The sequence below is a fragment of the Coturnix japonica genome, chromosome 3 (genome assembly GCF_001577835.2).
Source record: "Coturnix japonica isolate 7356 chromosome 3, Coturnix japonica 2.1, whole genome shotgun sequence".
In the NCBI taxonomy this organism is placed as follows: Eukaryota; Metazoa; Chordata; class Aves; order Galliformes; family Phasianidae; genus Coturnix; species Coturnix japonica.
Window position 1 is genome coordinate 14,181,500 of NC_029518.1, and position 15,934 is coordinate 14,197,433.

The window sequence follows — 15,934 nt, forward strand, 5'->3', positions numbered from 1 at the left end:
TTTGATTATCTTGAAACATGCCTTGATGTATGCAACCTACAGAAACTAACAAGACAAGTTGGAAGCCTTTAACCTTAATAAAGCTAATGTTTCACCATGCTAACTTGCCGCCTACATCCTGATCTGTAGCTGCCTTGCTTGTCTTTGGAGGGGATTTCATGTGACGTCTGTCCTTGCTTTTTTGACTGTGACTTGTGCAAACACTCCACTCGAGCCAGTTCTGTCCTCCCAAAGCCCTCACCACAATGTGTTGGGCCCTGTGAAGAACCAGAGAAAGGCCTGGCTGACCTCAGACCTGGCTGATACAGCTCATTCATAGTGCTTTATTTTATATTCTTGTTTTGCCCCTTTGAATCTCCCCAGGTTCTGCTTCTTTATCAAGTTCAGCTCCTCCCAGACAAGCTATCCATCCATCCATATTTATTCTTTCCTCACTGGCCCTGGTTTGCTGACTATCTACACTTGTTTGCTATTCATGATATGGTTGCCTTGGTAATTTCTACTTCAGTCAACAGTTAAGCTGGTGGTCTGCTTTTGTTACGCTTGACGTTTCTTCTCTGCCATTCTTCACCCTGCTGTCTAGTTAGAGTAGCTACTGGTCAAGGACGGCCAGCTGCATAGACATTGTTCCTCTGCTTATTCCCAGTAGGGTCTGGTAGCTCCTTAAACCATTTCATTGCAACACGCCTTAACTCAGATACCTGCATGGGCATCACTTGGCTCTGGGGAACAGCCAGCTATCCCTCATGCTGCAGCTTGGGCAGGGAATTTGTCTGCACACCTTACATATTGCTGTCAGAAGGACAGGAGGGAGAGTGAAGGATTTGATAAGGATTTGAGGCAGGAGAGATATTCACAAAACAAGTCTTTCTGTGTCACCAGCTCCTGAGAGCATCTGGGAAAGCTTCAAGCACAGAAATCATCCGAAGAGGTTGCTAAGAGAGGTAAATGATGCGTGTCTCCTGATTGTTCATCTGCTCATCACCTTCTTTATGAAATGATGCTGAGAGCTGGGCTGCTGACACCTGATCTGAGTGCAAGAGAGGTTTGCACATTCGATCTTAAAAGCTTTCCATGACGCAGACTTCTCACTCTCTGCAGACAATCCAGCTACCCACACCATTGCTCTCATGGCTAGAAAGTTTTTCCTTGCATCGAACTTCAGTTTCTCTAGCTGAAGATTAACCTCCTGACTTCTTATCTTATCAACAGTGGGAGTGGGAAACATCTATTCCTTCAGATTTATGAGGTTATGTCTTCTGTAGACTTGACAGTCTGCATTCCTTCAGTGTTTCCTCTGGGATCACATCTTCTAGGTCTCTCACTTCTATTTATTCCCACCTTCCTGATGCCACTGATCATGTACATAGAGCTATTAACTCTGGAGTCTACTAATGCAAGTAAAATGCCAGATATTGTTAACAGCTCTGGCACAAATACCAGAAATACCACACTGATATCTTGAAGATGCAGGACCCAGAAGCTTTCTAAGTGTGTGTGAACCACATGGAAGGGAGATGAAGAAGAAAAGCCCAGGTGAGGTAGGAGGTGAAGCAGTAGTTTTGGTTCAGAGCCAAGGCGTGTGTGAATCCCCAAGTCTCTGCTCTGTTCTGTCTCCCCAGTGCTGCACATAAGTAACAACATCGCAGCAACCTGTGTTCTCAGATTGACAGCTATGTGCAGGAAATTGTCACCCGCTGAAGAGATGGGAGCACCCATGGGAGAGAAAGAGTTTGAATAAGCAGAAATGCAGAGGGAAGAAGCCGGGTCTTGCACAATCTGCGTTAGGAAACATCTGCACGCATGTGTGCCTTCGCACACCCACCCGTGTCCCTCCTGCATTTGCAAACCGAGGAATGCAGCCTCACAACCCAAACTGCTTTGCCAGAAGCACAACTTCCCATAGGAGCTGTTTTGCACAACGGACTTGGTGTCTTCTAACCTTGATATGGTTGGCAAAGTACTATCTCCTGGTGTTTAAAAGCACTGTGCAATCTGGAAAGCTCTTCAGCTCCAAGCAGCTCTGAAGAGGCTGCGTTTGAAATTCCAGTTGGAGAGCAGGCTGGTGTGTGGCATCACAGGGAATTTGGAACGGAGAACACAGTCTCACATACAGTGTAGTTTCATTTCTCCATAATCCCCCAGGGAAAAAAGGAAAAAAAAGTCATTAGGTTATCAGGAAATTAAATCTGGTTTCTTCTTTGTTTGCATGCTCTTCATGTGCAGGGCTTCAGTTACTACATTTAGAGCATGAAGCATAGCACAGAGAAGATGGGCATTTCTGGTCCATGCATCTTCAGTGGTGCAAAAGAGAGAACACCTCCAAAACAGCAAGATCACATACCAGTAGTGGTCCCTATTCCCTGAACTTGCATCTCAGGATCCCCCTGCTTGTGCAGCATGGGTTAGAGCCCATCCATTCAAGTTCTCCTTTAAGAGAAGTCATTTCTCCTCCTCTTTCCTAATGGGCTTGGGTTTTGTGAGGTGTTCCAGCAGCTTTCTTGGCTTGGAATATATAAATAAAATATAAAGAAGGTGCCTTGATGCAGCTGAGGTCAGTCACTCTTCACTTTTAATGAAAAGGCCTCTTTTCCCTGGAGTATGCAGCCTCACTGGCAAACAGATGGTGCTGGAGAGGCCAAATTACCTTCACAACCAGGGGCCACAGCCAGAGCTATGCACTACATCTGATTTGCCCTGGCGCTCCCACTGATGGCCATGGGAGCATGGCAGGAAGATCAAATGACGGATATGGTCTCGTATGACACTGGAGCTGCCAAGGAAGCATCATACAGTCTTCAACTGGCAATCCGTGGCTTTCCAGATCTTGCCACATTATCTCAGTGCTTGTACTTTTGTTGTTTCTTGAAGTCCCAGCTGGCACATTGCAGTCCTGCAGCCCCTTGCAGGAGGCTGCTCTGGAGGCACCAAGTCCCTGGGCTATTGCTTTCACTGAGAAGCACTCTTTGACTGACCTTGCCTTGCATCTGCATTTCCAGTTCCTGTATTCTGCAGTTTTGCAACAGCAAAACAAAAGCTGGTTTTTTTTTCTTTTTTCTTTTTTTTTTTTTTTTCTTGTGGGAAAAGATGCTAAGGGACAGGCAGTCAAGCAGGGGACATCTGGTCCTTCATTTTACAGTGACTCAGGCTAGGAGGCGGCTTTTGGCCTGTGGAATAGGGACGAGAGTGAGATGCTGGTGCTGTTGAGACAAATGACAGCTGCCAGAAGGCTTTAGAGCTTCTACCCCCCCCAAAAAAGTGAGATTCTGAGGCTGTGTTCAAAGCGTGCATCTGGTTTTGTGCACTGGATGTTTGCGAAATACATGCAGCCCCTAAATCTGTGCCCTACAAGTTCTGCTTTCTGCTCAGCCACATGGCAGGTTTCCACATCCAAGGGTTCAGTCAGGCCAATGGACCCCTGCCATGTGTTCAGACCTTCCCAGGACCATCAAGATTCAGACTGTGCCATATGCTGGGAAATAGCTGGGCAGACACTGCCTGGAGGGCTCAAACAAAAGTATATGAGGTACAGTGTAGAGAACTGCCTTTCCTGCTCCTTACTGTGCCCCATTCCACCCATCATGTCTCTAAATGCCTGATTTATCCTACACCCAGCAAAGGCAGGTGTGAAGGTGAGACTGAAAGCAAATGTTCAACGTTTCTGGAAACAATGCGTAGGAAATATATTTTCTGGAAACACAATTCATAGGGATCTCCAGGTCTCTGCCAAGAACAGACAGAGGAGATCCAAGGGAAGGTTCAGTGGGCGCACGTACAAGACTGCTGCAGGGAGGAGCGACGACAGATGGATGGCAAGCCAGAGGTGACATCCCATCTGCTCCCACAGGATCTCCCTGGCACCTCCTGAGGGACTCAAGGAACACGTGGACAGAAATGACTAAGCACTAGCCATTGAGGGCTCACTGCTTATACTCCAGCATTATCTGTACCCACAAGAGAGAGCCGAGACTAATACATCTCATTGAGATGCTTCAGACAAGGCTGGAAAAGGGTGGTGACAGCTGCTCAGAAATATGTTTTTTATAGGGCAAGATTTTTACATGCAAGAAATATCGAGATGTTTGAGTCTCCCTCCTCCAAAACATGCAGGAGCTCAGGTGTCCTCACAAAGTGCTAAGCAGAGATTTGGCCTGCACCATTCTGTCCTGCAGACTCCACAGTCCACTAACTCCTTTATTTGCAGGGAGGAATCGTCTTTCTGCTCTGCATATGTAGCCAATATCCAGAAACCTCCTCCAGCAATTGCAGGGAGGTGCAGGCTGCTGTCGGAAGGAGCTGTGGGTGTGTGTGTGAATGAATGAATGAATGAACCATTCCTTAGCATCGGCACGAGAATCTCCATGACTTTGAGACTGCTAATTAGTGGTTGTAAGTGTGTTTGCAGTGGTAGGTGTTCACTTGCATGGCTGTAAAGAGAGGCAGGGAAGTTTAAAGATATCTACCCCTTGGGTTATGCTTTCCTTGCCCAGCTCCACATTTTACATGGCTATTTTGAAAGGCAGAGGTCTGGATGTGTTTGGAAAGTGCTGTGTGAGGGGCTGGGTAATGAAAGACATCTTCTCCCAGCCTATCACCCTCATGGCCCTCCCAGCCAAGCACTTTTCACACAGATGAAGGTAGCTCAGTGGCATGGGTGAGATAATGCTGCTTCTTTGGTTTCATCTTTCCTGCCTCCAAGCAGTTCAGACTGGGTGACATGAAGGGCACATTGGTATGGGCTAATGAGTATCACCATGATGCTGACAGACTTTGGTTTTTCTCATTCCCCCATTCCTCTGATGTTACAAAAAGATATTTCAGCTGGAGCAGCCTGGGAGTGAAGAAGGAGTCCTTGCTGAAAGGCAGGGAGAATCAGGCTGGGAACATGCCTGGCTCTTGAGCGAGCAGCCCAGCAGTTAGCAGGGTGCACCAAGTTAATGTCTCCTTGCTCCGGAGGAATTGTATACCATATCCAGTGATAGAGCTGGGAAGTAGGTCAGCAACGTAACTGAGAGAAACGAGGAGCTTTAGGGAGAATTTCACAGCTGACAGCTAATTAAAATCTGAGTTCTACTGCTTACTGTTGCACCGATTAGATTTCAGCATGCAGGGTGAAGAGCATCAACAGGGACTGTGTTTGCTGCAAGGGAGCCACTTGCCTCAGATCACACAGCTTGTGCCAGCTTGCACAGAGCCTTACACCCAGCAGCTGCTGCCAAACCAGACCCAACTACTGGACACAAAAGGATCTTCCCTAAACCAAATTACTTGGAAAGGCTTTTCATCCAGTGTGTAGGTAATAAGTTCTTAAAGTGAAACCAGAGCTACATACCAATAACTGTGGTGATGCTTGTAATGACTCGTTGGTTTGTTGTTGGTCAGTTCATCACAAAGAACTTTTCAAACGGGTTTTGTGATGTTATCCATGTCTTACACCAGATCCCAGCCAGAGAAATGTGGTTTCCTATTCTCACTGGGGGAAAATGGTGATGCAGAAATCTTATCCTCCCCACAGAAAAGAAATAAATAAATAGGGAGGGGAGGGAAGGGGAGGGAAGGAAAGGAAAAAGGAAGCACAAATGAAATCTGAAGATAAACTCCTGGCTTGCTATTGTGGTGACATAAATTGCACACATGGCTGACCAGGTGAGAGGAGAAAGTGTAGGAAGGTGCAAGAACTGGGAGTGTGTCTCTGCCTCTGTGGGGTTCACATTGCACCTGAGGGCCTAAGCACAAAGGGCTGCTCAAGGTCACTGAGTACTTGCAGCTAGAAGAGAGCGGGTCATTAGCTTTGGTCCTAGTTTAAGTAGTTAAAGCCATGGAGTTTCTCCTGGAGGGCAGGACAATGGGTTCATCTGCTCCTTGCTGGTGCCAACAGAGGGTGGAGGAGCCATTCAGGCATTGCAGGAGGGGACCTGCCCACTCCTGGGTCAGTCCGAGGTGCTGCTAGTCTACCTCGGCTGAGTTCTCTGGAGCTGCTGGCTACCTGCAGGATCTCCCATGGTCAACTATCTAGTTGAGCAAGGGAAGGCAGTTAAAGGTATCATTTTGAACTTCAAAAAGCTTCTGATAGTGTTTCTCACAGTATGTTTCTGGACAAAATGCCCACCATAGAAGTGGACAAAAATATAATCAATGAGTGAGCAGTTGGCTGATGGATCAGACCCAAAGGGTTACAGTAAATGGGTTACATCAGGCTGGTAGATGGTCACTGTCGGGGTCCCCAGGGTTCCATTTTGGGGCCACTTTCCTTTCATGTTTATGCAGATGACTTGAATGCAGGACTAGAAGACGTTCTGAGCAAGTTTGCTGATGAGACCAGATGAGGAGGTGCTGTTGCCTCCACTGAGGGTGGAGAGGACTTGCAGAGAGATCTAGATAAATTGGTGAGCTGGGAAATCATCAGCCACATGGAGTTTAACAGCAGAAGTGCCTGATTCTGCACCTGGAGAGAGGAGCATACAGGCTGGGGGTGAGATGCTGGACAAGCAGCCGATTGAAAGGGATGGGGGCTCTGGCTGATAGCAAGTTGTATGAGAGCCAGCAGTGTGCCCTGGCACCAGGAGGGCCAACCTCACCCTGGGGGTCACCAGGCCCAGCACTGCCATCAGGCAAGGGGAGGGGCTGTCCCCTCTGCTCTGTGCTGTGCGGCCTCACCTGCATTGGGTACAGTCTGAGTGCCACAGCACAAAACGGATGTAAAACTATTAGAGAGAACCCAAAGGATGCAAAGATGGGGAATGGTCTGTAGGAAAAGGTGTATGAGGAATGTGGAGGTCCCTGGGTTTGCTCAGTGCAGAACTTAGGGGAACCCTCATGGCAGCTACAGCTCCTCACGGCTGCTACAGCTCCTCACATGGAGTGGAGGGCAGCGCTGAACTCTGTTCTGTGTGACAGCAACAGGGCCCGAGGGGACAGCATGGAGCTGTGTCAGGGGAGGGGCAGCTGGGGTTAGGGTCAGGGTCTGCACCAGAGGGTGGTGGGCACAAAACAGGCTGCCCAGGGCAATGGAAATGGCACTGAACTTGGCAGAATTCAAGAAGTGTCTGGACAACACTCTCAGACATATGGTCTGATTTTTGGCTTCTGCGTGGAGCCAGGGGTTGGACATCATGATCCCTCGATGGTTGGGATGATGATCTGAGTGGCTGTTTCCAGGCTTAATGATTCAGTGATCTAATGGTTCTCTTCTTGGGTCCCTTCCAACCTGGGATATTCTATGATTCTATGATTTCCCCCATCTCCACCGAAAGAAGTCTCTGAGGTTTCAGTGGCTGTCCTGGATGTGGCCAGATGCAGAAGAACTTCCCAAGACACTAAATGACCAGATCACCCCTTGACTGTCACCTCACAGCCCCATGACGCCTGCTATCCTATGGATACATCATGGCACAGGGGATGTAATGGAGGCAGTGAACCCCAAATCTGGGCCCCTTGGGACACCTCTGTCCTCACTGCCTTCAGACAGCTGCAAAAAGGACTGCGACAAACACAGCAATATACTCCTTGCACCCCGCTGCCTATCTTTCCATCCCTCCCTAGGGCTCCTTAACCCAATGATAGAGGGAGCGGGGTGTGTGTGTGTGGGGCGGGGGGAGCAGCGCTATGCCAGCTTCTCCCTTACTCCGCAGGGTGCAAATGGGGTCGGGCTCGCTACAGAAGGCGGCAGGGCAGCCGGGGCTGTGGGACCGGGAGTCGGCAGGGCTGGGGGCAACCAGGGCAGGGCTGGGGGCTGCCCCGGGCAGGGCAGGGCAAGGCAGGGCGGGCAGGACGGCCGGGGGTGGGTCTGCAGCCAGCCCTGCCTTTCAAAGTCCCTCGCTCCGAGGAGGAAATCGGGAAATATTTCCAGCAGCAACAGCGGCAGCAGCAGCAGGAGGAGGAGGAGGAGGAGGGCTGGAGCCGCGAAGGGGGGACGGCGGCTTTCTCCGCGGGGGGATGTGGAGGGAGGGGAGGCTGCCTGCGGGGCGGGCCGGCTGAGCGCATCCCCGGGGCTGCGCGTGTGTGCGCTTCTCCATCCATCCCTCCATCTCTCCCTCCCTCCCATCTCCCTCCCTCCCTCCCGCCCGCCCGCTGCCGCCGCAACAGCGCACCGGGGCTCCGGCAGCCGCCCCGCGCCCCGCCGCGATGCCCCGCCGCTGCTGAGCCGGCCCCGGCCGCGCCCGCACTCGCCGCCGTTCCCCAACCTCCACACCGCCAGGTAAGGACCAGGACTCGCCGACCCCCGCCCTACCGCATAAGGGGGTCCCCCATACCGGGCGGGGAGCCGCCGGGGAAGCGGAGAGGGGGGATGCCGCCCCCTGCCCCAGGGATGCTTTTTGCGAGCCGGCCGAGTACCTTGAGGCGAGGAGATGGGGCCGTTGGCGACGTTGGGGGCGCCTCCCCCTACTCGGGAATGCGGCGAGCCGCCCCCCCCGGGGGGCTTCGGGCATCTGCCGCGGGGGGAGCCGCGCCTCCGCCCAGCAGCGCTGCGGGCTCCCCCGAGCCGGGCTGCTTTCCTCCAGCCCCGGGCTGTTCTGCCTCTAAACGCTTCCCGAGGTGAGCGATAGAGACACCTGCGGCCACGCCGAAATTCCCATTTTCCTCTCGAGCGGCATGCGTTCTGAAGGGCTGGTACGAAGCAGCACGTAGGCTTTGTCTAGGTGGAAGCATGGCTGGGGCTCTTCCGTCATCTCTAGTTTAATTCTTTAATCGCAGCCTTGTTGCTTCCCTCCCCACCGAGCCATGCTAAGCAACCTCGCGCTCGGCTCTGTCTCCAGGGCGAAAGCAAACTGCCAAGATGTTGTAGAAATGCAGCAAGCGGTGGGGAGAACCGGCGTCTGGAAATGAAAGCTGTAGTAAAACCACAAGGTCACGGGCGTGTGGGTGCGAGCAGTTGATTTCAGGGCTCCTCTTGCTCATGCTTCGCTTGAAGCCATTCCTCTGGTCCCAGATGTTGGAAAGCCATGAGGCGGGTGATGGGAGCAGCGTTACAGAGAGGCTGGGGTTCTCCACACATTCTGCCAGCTCCTGCTTTGGCTTTCTGCTGCTTTTTTCACACCACCATGAAGAGAAGAGGTGTGCTTTTATTCAGAAAGGGGAAGCTGGGATGCTCGCACGTTGATGTGGTGAGGGCAGCCGGGAAACAAACAGCTGTGCTGCGTGGCTGCGGCTGGGGCAGTGGACATCACCAAAGAAAGGCATTTGTGTTCACTTGGGTGCGTCTGGTAAACGTTTCCATCTCCCCTTTTCCTTCCAGTTGGTTCTTTAACCACAGCTTTGCCCCTCTTAGAGCATTTAAACCAAACAAAGGCACAGCCGAGCATTTGTACGGCCAGAGCCCCCCTTCCTCCACCTCCCTGGGGAAGTTGATTTGTGGCCCACCAGCTCTTTTTCTCTGGAGATACAAACAGCTCCAAAGCCCAGGTTGGGAAATGCATTGCTCAGAGCTCCCCTCATACGAGGATTTGTCTTCAAGATATTTGAGGATGCGCTCACTTTTCATCCTAGCATCCCTGAATGCCAACACCGAATAGCATTTCTAAGCCAATGAAATTTTGCCTGCTTCTTTCTACCCTGCTCTCACTGAGCTCTTTGAGGTCTTATTTGTGTATTTCCCCTGAGATGGCAACATTGGCTGTTCTGTCTGGGCTGAACAGGTTTGGTCTCTGGGCACCGCTGTCCATGGCATGAGCTTGTCTCACATCCCTGCTCTCATAATGCCATGCAGGCACCACCAGTTCTCTGGTTGCCCTGGCCTTTCTTTGGTGGTGTCCTGCTCTGCTCAGGGCCATCGTGGTTGCAATTTTCTAGCATTCCATGTAGGACAGATGTTGGTTTTCTGCTCTGTTTTTGATGCCATACAGTCCTGCCAGTTTATGGGAGAAAAGCCTCTGTTCTCCAGCATCCCAATGAAATTCAAATCTCGTAATAAAGCCCGAGGCACTGGCATCACCAGAGGACCTCCAAATTGCTTGTAGCCAACACAAATGGTTGTGATATGGGCACCTCAAACAACCTGAGCAGCCTAAGTGCTGGGTGCTGACTGCAACCTCTCCAGCTGTTTTCAGGAAGCTCAGAGGAACTCAGCTTTCTCTGTTATCTCTATCCCTCTGGCAAGTTTAGCTGAAACTAGGTGGGGGGGGATGGACAGACAGATATGGAAAGTGTGATTTCACAGGCCTGGCTTCCTAAGCAGATTTAGTGCAGCGGAGATGAAGAAGGTGGGCAAAGTGGGGTGGAAGGGTGGCCAACCCTGATGTGAGGTAGGCCTGGCAGCACTGGGGTCTGACCTAGTGGCACTGGGGCTCAGCTGCCTTTCTGGGATCTAGAGATCCAAAATCCACGTAGAGCTGGGGACAGGGAAGGGGTCCCCAGTCCCTTCTGCTCCTTCCTGCCGTGGAGCCCAGGAGAGCAACCCACACACAGCTGCCAACCCGAGGGACGAGTGGGCACAGGCAGGCACAAGGAGAGCAACAGGCCTTCTAATTCCTTCTGTCCTATGGTAGCCCCCATGGCTGGGCAGATGATTCCTCCCCCAGGCTACCTGGGAGCTCCAGGCTTGTTGACAGCATTTTATCCTCTAAACAGTCATTTTACAGTGGGAAAGGATGCCGCTCAATAAAGAAAAGACAAAAAGGCGTTGTGAGGATAGGGAAATGGTTTGAAGACAGAAGCAATGGAGAGGGGAGATGATAAAAAACAACACAGAACAAAAAGAAATTAAGGATTTCTCCCTTGCTTATCATTTCCTGGCATTTTCCTTGCTGAGCTTGTGTATCATAGGGAAAAGGGACAGCTCGCCACTCAGTCTCCATGCTTTAAAAAGCAAAGCTGGAGTTTCCCTCACAAACACTCCTAAGCTCCTTCTCTACAGGCTTTGCCCCCAAATTCAACCAATCTGGCTGAAATTTTACATCGGGACCGCTTTGTTTTCTCTATTTATCTGTTTATTTTGGAAAGTTGCTGGGGAGATTGAAGGAGGGGATTGGATGCTGTATGCCAGAGATAGATAGGATACTTGGAAAAATCAGTTGCAGACTGATAATTATTCTAACTTCTTAATGTCCTTTACAGAAAACAGGGTGGTCCGATGTGTATTTTACTCAATTGGCTTCGTAAAGGGCTTTGTGCCTCTGACTATATTTGGAAAGGTTTTGATGGCTTTTGTACTGATGCAATCAGGATGCTGACGGCCTGGAAATCATTTTCCTGATGTGGAGATCCGGAGGGTCATGGGCAGGGAATGCCAACAGCTTCAGCATGGCAGAGCTGGGAGAAAGAAGAAGGAGCAGGGCTGCAAGCCAAGGGCTTTCCAAGCTGCGTTTAAAGTGACATCGCACTCCGCAGCGCATTTGGACACAGCAGCTTTCCTCCGTGGGTTCAGTTGTCTGGCCAGCATGGTATTCTGCTCCTTCTCCTGCTTGGATGGGTAAAAATCACAGCTTGCAGGAGCTGTGCCATAGGGAAGTGCCCAGACCAGGGCTGCTGGCATCCCTTTTGCGTCCCTCAGCTTCAGGAAGCTGGATGTAGGCTCCTTGCTGATTTCCTGATTGATTCTCAGAGCTCAGACAATTTGTTGGTGCTTTCCCCTACAGTCATCACATCTTTTCCCAGTACAGGATCTGCTCGAGCTGCCCTGCTGTAAATCACACTGCTGCTTTCAACGAGGTGCAGGTGTGCAGGATGCAGCATGGCCAGGAAGGGTCAGAAGGGGGGTGGAGGAGGCTGTTAGTCCTCCGGAGATGGAGAGACAAGATAGGTGCAAGTCCTAGCCATGGGGGTGAGGTGTGCAGAGCCTTCCCAAAGGGGAATGGCTTGCATTTAACTATTGGGTGCTGCTTGCCTGCAAGACAACCTGGGAGAAAGGTGTGAGGATTTGAAGAATTCAGGCATTAAACAGTGCTGCTCCCATCTCGCACTTGTGGCACAGCCATGGGGATGCTGTACAAGCTGGCAGTAAATTCAGCATCATGCTGATGGTACAGTGGGGCAGGCACAGCTGGGTATCTGTCTGCAGTGCTGGCTGCAATGGTGTGAATGCCACTGGGTTACAGCTGCAATGAGTTGCAGAATGTCTGCTGCTGAATGCTCGAAAGATATTCCCCATGGAAAATCTTTTTGTGCAGCCACTCCTTCCTTGTGAACCCAATCTTTCTTGCCCAAACCCTGTACCAAAGGCATCCAAGTATTATTTCAGTGGTCTGAATAGCAATGCTGCCTGTTGTAGTTGGTCACAAACCTCATCACACAAAGGTGCAGGGTCTAAAAGTAGACATGGTAAGGGCGAAGTGCCCAGATGGGACTTTGTAGAGGCTGCTGCGAAGGAAAAGCTGTGCGTTGCTGAAGCTCAGAGCGGCTTTCAGGCTGGCTTTGCATGCTGCAAGCAGCCAACCCGAAGGAGTATTCCTGCCAGGGAATAATCAAAGAAGGGTCCCAAAAGCTGGTTTCTTTTGGAGCATGAGATAGGAGCACAAGTTCTCTCCTATCAATATGTAAAGAACTCAAGCTCCCTTTTCCATCTGAAAGGCAAATATCTTCGCAACCCTCATAGCCTCGCTCTGAGCAAAAGCTGCTCTCCTGGGGTTTTACAACCCTGAAGGCGGGAATAAAAGCTGGACAAATGTCCCTTGGCTGGGGTCTGGATGGAAGCTGGGCTTGCCTCAAAGGGATCACACATTCCTATGCGAAAGCTGCTGCTAGTGCTTTGGGAGCTTTTAGGGAGCTGAGCTGGGGGCTGGCTCTCCTAGTTAGCTCCCTCTACTTAAAAGACCCCAGGCACCGGATCCAAGGAGAAAATGAGCTCTGGGTCTGCTTTGTGGTGTAAGGGTAATGCTTATTGGCAGGGCTGTGCCGACCCAGGGTGGTGGCTTGTGGCTCATCACCACACACATACAGCCAGCTCATGCGTTTGCTTTTCTTGTTGATGGCCTGGCTGGGAAATGCAATTGAGACACCTTAATGAAAAGCTAGCAAAGTTGGCTTTGAAGGGAGGGCTGGCATTCTGGTAGCCTTGCTTCTTGTTATAGAATAACATGAATGATTTGTCTGGGAATATTCCTACCACTGCCTCTGCAGCAGCATGATGACCATGGGCCGAGACCCCGTGCAAATACGGAGCAAGAGGGTCTCTGGGGACTGAGCTGTTTATTTTGGATTGAATGAATAGAGAACCACTGCTAATTTTATAGCAGCTGCTTCTCTGAGAGACTTTGCATGTCAGACTCGTGTTGTATATGCATAACCAGCATGTTGTGGCCAAGCATTTTCTAACCCTCCATGGTTTCTGAGTCTGATGTTAATAACATTGATTGTGAATTGGTTCCAGGAGGAAGGGGGGAGAAGAGGAGGCGGGTTGTGAATCTTTCTTGATGACTGCGCTACAAAATGTTGGAGAGTGTCCAGTGCAAAGTTGGGGGATGCTATGGCCACGCAAAGAAAGCCACTTGCACATTGCCAAGGCTGGCGTATTTTTCCTTATTAAGCTCCAGCACTTCTCCGAGCTGAGCCCTCCAGAAAAGTTCCACATCTCTTGTCTCCGGCAGTCTTAGGGGAAAATGTTGTCTGTACAGTGAGAGCTTGCATGGGAAGGCCAGAAAGATGGATTGCTCAGATGCAAGCCTTGAGGCCTTTGTTCCTCCTGTTTAACAAAATATGGGACTTGATTAAAAGAAAAAAAAAAATTGTAGTAGAATATTTGAAAGGGAAGAAGATGGCAAATAAAGTTCAAGTGACTTTATTAATCTGATTTAGTGTGTGGGTTGTTTTCTTTCTTGGTTTTTGGTGTTGTTTTTTTTTCTGGCTGAGAATTCCAGTGCTCAAATCCTTTTAGACGGCAGAGTTGTTCTAAAGTGTGATGGGACTCTCCTATTCTTTATGACCTAAATCAGTGACCCAAAGCGTAATATTTTCTCTAGAACCATCTGTTTTCTCCTCTTGCCAAGGGGATTTCACAATGCCTGGTTGCTCTCAATAATTGTACATGTACAAGGATATAACTTGCCACAGGGAGAAAATTAACTAAACAAGGGCAGGTGGATGTTTTGAATTTTCTGTTGAAACTACTGCCCTTTAGAAGGAAATGGTGAAGAGCCGCACAGATAAGTAGTACTTTATGCCCATACAATATTTTTCTTAAGCATACATGTTTAAAAATAATACTAACAATAAAGAAGCACTTAGGAGATATCTGGGATAAACGGATTAGATACTAAGTCAGCCTGTGTTTCGCTTTGTCAAGCATCTCCAAGACGTACTTTAAAACAGCGTGAAGCACAGTTGGGATTACAGATGTTGGGTCATGTCTTGGCTAAACTTCAGTGACCATGAAAGCAATTCTGCTTTAACTTAGCTATTCACCAAATGGCGTGCAACAAGGTACTCTTCTTTACAGACATCACATTTTCAGCTTTTTACTTCAGATCTGTAAATGATGACTCGTGCCTGCACTGTGAGAAGCAGAATGTGCACAGGGATTAGAGACTTCTGATTCCAGCAGTAAGAGCTTTTCATAGCATCTTGTTCATCTTATCTGTTCTTAGCACCTAGCTCTGTGAATTGCTCACTTCCTGCTCAGTGTATCCTTTTCTTTACTTAATTAGAAAACTGAAGGGGTGGATTGTGGCATGGATCAACAATTCCCAGTGAGGAGATGTCATTTACATAAAACTGTTTTAATAAATTTTCTGTATTATTCTTCCGTATCAATTATCTACTACAGCATCCTTCAATAAAAGCAAACTGAGCAGAGGAAATTCATCCCTCTTTGAAGAGTAGATTCAGTAGTGTGGGTGCAAGATGGTACTCACTCCTTTAAACAGTTCTTGATTTGCACGCAGCCTGTCCCTGCGTAACAAGCCCCTGCCCTGATGAGGAGGGATGATTTTGGCATCATAAGGAGATAAGTGGTGGTGATCAGGCACTCTTCTTTAAGTAGGTGTTGGTGTGCCCCTGTTGAGGAGGATAAATGCATCTTCTTGGGATGCAGTCAGCAGTTCTGGGTGTGGAGCCAGCCTAGCTCCCAGGTGTGCTTAGAATCAAGCCCTCCTCAAGAAGGAAGAGGAGAGGTGCACTTTGCTACTTCACTCAGGCCATACCTAGGCGCAAGTGACATCTGAGATGCTGTCAATGGATGCAGCCTTTAACTAGTCTATAGCTCCAAATGCATGCAACCGTACATCTGGTGCTAAGTGACGTGGCTTAGTGATGGTCAGGTTGATGGTTGGACCTGATGGTCTTGAAGGTCTTTTCCAACTTAGATGACTCTGTGATACTGTGATCTGTTGGACCTCCTCTGTGTTAAGCAGAGATCAGGCAGATGGCATGTGGTGGTGCATATCACTGATGGCAGCAATGCTGGTTTGACCTCCTGCTTATGTTACTGTTACTGTCTCTGGAATGGGCAGGTCTAGAAATACCATCCTTCTCTTAAAAAACTGAAATCTTCCCTGGCTTTGTTCTTTTTATTTTTGTTTCTGGGGTGTTGTTTTCCTTTTATGAGCAAAACCAATTCAGCCTTTTGTAGGCTCCAGCAAAGTAAAGGCATTGACATGCTCATTTTCCTCTCTTCACAGAAATGTTTTTAAGTACTGTGTGATTAAATTAACTTGGAATGGAGAAACGTAGTATGGCAAAGGCTCTCCTTGAGAAGAAAATATAGCTTTAATAACTTCTATTGCCTAGTAAAATTGAGAATTTAACACTGAGCATGCTCAGGTATTTGCACTAAGGATCTCTATGTACTTAAAGACATCTGGTCTGTAGCTTTATGCACTGTTAACTAACTGCAAACCTCTTTAACAGCTCCCTGACACTGCTGGAAAATCCTGAGGCAGGACAAGGGCAAGTACTGCTGTCATGCCTGGTGACTGATGTTGTAAATGGAGTGAGAAAGGGCCTTGCAGGGGAAGCCAGCAAAGCTGACCTAGTGGGAAAAGAGTGTAAGGACAGGTTTCCTCTT

General features: G+C 49.3%; 1 protein-coding gene and 1 long non-coding RNA gene across 16 annotated transcripts in view; one reads left to right on the top strand and one right to left on the bottom strand.

Moving 5' to 3' along the window:
• SLC8A1 (solute carrier family 8 member A1) overlaps positions 1–15,934 on the top strand; it is a 97,319-nt gene that overhangs the window by 6,176 nt on the left and 75,209 nt on the right. For 6 of the 14 annotated variants that reach the window (XM_032443664.1, XM_032443669.1, XM_032443666.1 and 3 more), the window contains exon 1: positions 8,077–8,197. The exons of 2 other annotated variants lie outside the window; for them this stretch is intronic. The gene's annotated coding sequence lies outside the window, so the exon portion shown is untranslated. Of the gene's footprint in view, positions 1–8,076; positions 8,198–15,934 lie in introns of those variants that run through there. 6 more of the 14 variants (XM_015857023.2, XM_032443667.1, XM_032443668.1 and 3 more) reach the window with 1 other exon arrangement.
• LOC116653182 lies at positions 3,013–9,299 on the bottom strand. Of its 2 annotated transcripts, none has more exons than XR_004306645.1 (2): positions 8,335–9,299; positions 3,013–3,167 (listed from the first exon to the last, which is right to left on the bottom strand). It is a non-coding gene; the product is annotated as an uncharacterized LOC116653182 (long non-coding RNA). The 2 variants fall into 2 exon arrangements; XR_004306644.1 differs by having other exon boundaries at positions 8,253–9,299.